We start from the raw sequence: 4,090 nt of genomic DNA, 5'->3' as shown, positions 1-4,090 counted from the left end.
GGCCATGCTAACTAGCATTAGCATTAGGAGCAGGTCCCAGAGTTGGGTATTAGATGTAACCTATCAGAGATGAAGGGGGAATGTCTGCACAGAAATGTAGAAATCTGTGCTCACTTGCTAGCCTGAAAATGGCTAACAAATTGAAAAGTAGCACTAATCAAACATTTTTAACAACGTGTTTTTCTATGTGTAATTCTTCTTAAAAGGGAGAAAAAAATAAAAATATAATAATTCTTTGCGACTTTATAGCCTTCTGGTGGCAGCTTTAGTATTCTGGAACATCTAAGAGCAGCTCTGACAGCTCTCTCTGAAACAATAACGGTCACTAGGCCAGCTAAAAACCTCAGCCTGGTGAAGAAAATGCATACTGAAATCAAAACGTGATTGGCTGATCAAACAGTCTTTTAAAATCAGTTTACGGCTAAAAGCATTCAGACAGGGATTGGAATAACCTTGCATAGACAAACTATGCTTAGAGATCAAAGACAAGAATTTTTGATTGGCTTATTTTCTTTCCAAATAGTAAGGTGTAGAGAGAAAACTCTGATTCAAGGTTATTTTACAAGTTGACATTATAGACAAGGTTTCCTCTGATCATTTTAATTTAGGTTAAACTGGTTTTCTTTACATAGAACCCGTTTTCACGAGCAGAACGTTCTACACTGTGATACTGGCATAAACTACCCTGAGCTAGAGACTGTCATGGTAACAAATAACAGATAGACTGTAGTGACCAGAATGCCATTGGTGTATTGATTTTAATACTCTAGATATGTACTGTCTTTGCTGTAGAACTACTAGATTTTAAACCGATCTCTATCCCAACTTCTATTGGCTGACTCTTAAAAACGGACCAGAGCCCGACCTTTTTAAAACTTAACCTCATACCACTCATTAAGAATGGAATGGACGCAATACATCTTTGTATATAATAAATATTGATATTTTTGGCTTTCCAAGAGACAGTTATTAAGATATTTTTTAAGGCCAAAATGACACAGATCATTATTTTAGGAAAGAAAGCAGGTGTGCAGGTCAAAGAAGGTCAACACTGAATATGTATGGAGCAAAATTGATACTGCACACCTTCTGCACCGCAGCATGGTGATGGCATCATCATGCTGTGGGAAAGCATTTCTTCAAAGGGGACAGGGAAGTTAGTCCAGGGTGAAACAAAGATGGCTCAGTGACATAAAGAGCATTTCTTTAAGAATGCTAAATTTGTAGTCATTCTGAAAAATGTTCAGAAACCATTACTGTTTATGGTTGTATTGTGAAAAAAAAAGAATTATTGTAAGACATTTGTTTAACTTTAATTTAAATTTCTTCAACTTTGATGTGTCTTCTTAAAGAGCTAGAGCAGCATTCACAGTGAGGCTCTCACCACTGCTTAGGACATCGCTCTGATCTAAGCCAAACATACACAGAACATTTTCCCGCTTTGTTACCAAAATGAGTCCCCAGAGAGCAAGCAAGACACTAATCTGTCTAAACAGATCTACACAGAAGGGTATACACGCTGAAACATTTGAACCTCTCCCCCCGCACCCCATGTACAGAAAACACAGGAAAGCTCAGAAACACACAGGCACTGGCGCTGCAACAGCTGAACATGGCAGGTGGTTCAAACAGAAACGAGCGACTGCCCTTCGTCTGACCCCGAAGAAAGGGAGGGGAGAGAAACAACCAGGAGAAACAAGAGAAGAGAAGGTTGGGCGCTGTTGCTTGTTTTCTTCACCCAGACAGGCAGAGACAGTTAAAGCTGTTTTAACCAAATCTAAATGCTCCGGAGACAAGAGGTCAAATTATATGGCTAAAAACAACTATTTTGTTCAGGAAGCAATAAGCCTTCACTGGGAAAGCATGTGGGAAAAAAAAAGACTTATTGTGCAAAAGTTTTGACTTTCAACTCTTAAGGACACTGGACTTTTAGATGGTATAATGAACCTCCTGCTAGCTAAACTCGTGGTCGACCTCTGAGCTTAAGGCTGCATTAAATATAAACCATCTCAGGTTTTTGGGCAGATGAGCTGCTGAAACCTCACTTAGAACAGGAAAAAGAGAGAGAGAGAGAGAGAAACTTTGCTAACTTGTTTAAACTGCTTTAAAAGGAAAAAGTTTCAAAAATCTGTAAAGTTTTATAAACAACCAGTCATGTCAAACATAAGCGTTTCATGTAAAAATAAAATGAACTTGACCAAACAGGTAAAACATGTACATAGGTAACGCTGCTATTACTGCTGAATTAATTAGAACAACAAAAGGTGTTGATGAGGTTTGATATACATCAGAAGTTTTTTTATATCAATAATAATGACATGCATGTCGTTAGGAAGATATAGATTAAAAAGTATTGGTGTTAGACTACAACGTGTCTTTCTGATGAGAGAGTGAGAGAATCTAGAAATATGTCCATGCTTCAATAATCAATGACAAAATGTGAAGCTAAAATACCTAAGCTCAATGTTACCTGATGTGCTGTTGGGAGGCGTAAGCCAAACAGCCAATCCAGGGATGCCATTTGTTTTCTATTGTCCTGATTGGCTGAAATTGGGCCTCTGTCTCTTTAAAAACTCCACTTTCTAAAAGCCTTCAGGAAGCCATTACAGCACAGCTTCTCTATTAAGCCTTTAAAAACATTTTTACCTGTGTTGCACTAAGATGTAGCTGCTGTAATGAGCTTCAGACATGTTCAGTTCCACCTGGTGTTTGCTAATCGCTGCTGGCTAGTCTGAAGGAGCTGAGTGGGGGCGTCTGGGCGGAGGGCTGCTCTGTGAGGCAGAAGCTTTGACACTGCATCTACCAGGTGGAGGCGTCCCTGGGCGGACCTAGCTCTGCCCAGGGGTTTTGCATAGCTAAATGGTTGCCATGGAGATTAAAGGATTTCTCTACCATGCATGAAAAAAAATCACAGCAACACTCCAGGTGTGTTTCTGTTACAAGTTTTTCATGATGGAAAGCTCAAAACATTGATTTTACTTATGACACTGCTCCTTTAAAGTAGTCAGTTCAATATTTTAAGAGAATCAAGTATTTGCAGATTTCAGCTATTTGCTGACGGCTTTAGTCCCAAAGCTTCTAGAATCCTGAGGGTTCAGCGAACCCTGAAAGACGTGCAGCTGGAATTGTCTTGGAGTCTTTCTACAAAGACTGGATTCTGGGGTGGTAAACGTTCAGGCTTCTATATTTGTGAAAAAAACAAAAACAAACAAGAAATCTCTTCAAATGTATAATAGCTTAACGAAATACATTGAAATTTGTGGTTGCAAAATGTCACAAAATGTAAAAAAAGTGAATGGAATTGTGTTATATTACTGGCATTCTTAAAAATAAGAGGCTATTCCAAACAACAGCCAACACACAATCAATTAACACACACACATATTTGCCTAAACAGCAGAGGTATGACTAAAGAAAACCCAAACAGGAGTCACAGTGACTGTGTGCTCTCTTGCCAGCCCACAGCTTCACTCACAAACAGATTGGAGACACTTTTATACCAGCAGGTGCAGGTAATTGCTTTAGCATGATTGGGGAACATGGCTGGGGCACCGGTCCAATCAGGCATGCCGGTATGTGGCACGAGGAAATAAAGGCAAACTAAAATCCGCTGTGATGACCTGCACACATTGATTTCTACTCTAAAAACAAATCAAACAAACAAAAATAAAACCCAGAAAGGCTCTTAAAGATCAGGCAGGTCCAGACTGGATGCAGGTAACCCAATCAAAGGTCTACTAACCTTTTTTTTAAAAAAAAAAATGCTTTGATCTCGTTTTTATACCATGTGTTTTTTAAAAGAATAGAAATTTAAAACAGTTGTTTTGATATGATTTGGAAATTATAACTATTTCTATTTGTGTTTTTTTTGTTTTGTTTTTTGGGATTTTAGGGTTTAGGGGGTGTAGGGGTGTTGGCCTGGAGATTTTTTAATTAACTGCTTTCATTTGCCGTTCAGCAGCTGGTCTCTGCAGAATAGATGTTCCAATGCAATTTAGCCGGGACACAATCTGAAAATGAGATTTTACCGCAGAGGTATGGTAATGTTTGTCAGTGGGCCGCCCTAATTTGAAGCATGACTCATCGTCGG

Source organism: Xiphophorus maculatus, chromosome 22 (genome assembly GCF_002775205.1).
Source record: "Xiphophorus maculatus strain JP 163 A chromosome 22, X_maculatus-5.0-male, whole genome shotgun sequence".
In the NCBI taxonomy this organism is placed as follows: domain Eukaryota; kingdom Metazoa; phylum Chordata; class Actinopteri; order Cyprinodontiformes; family Poeciliidae; genus Xiphophorus; species Xiphophorus maculatus.
This window is presented reverse-complemented; position numbering follows the sequence as displayed.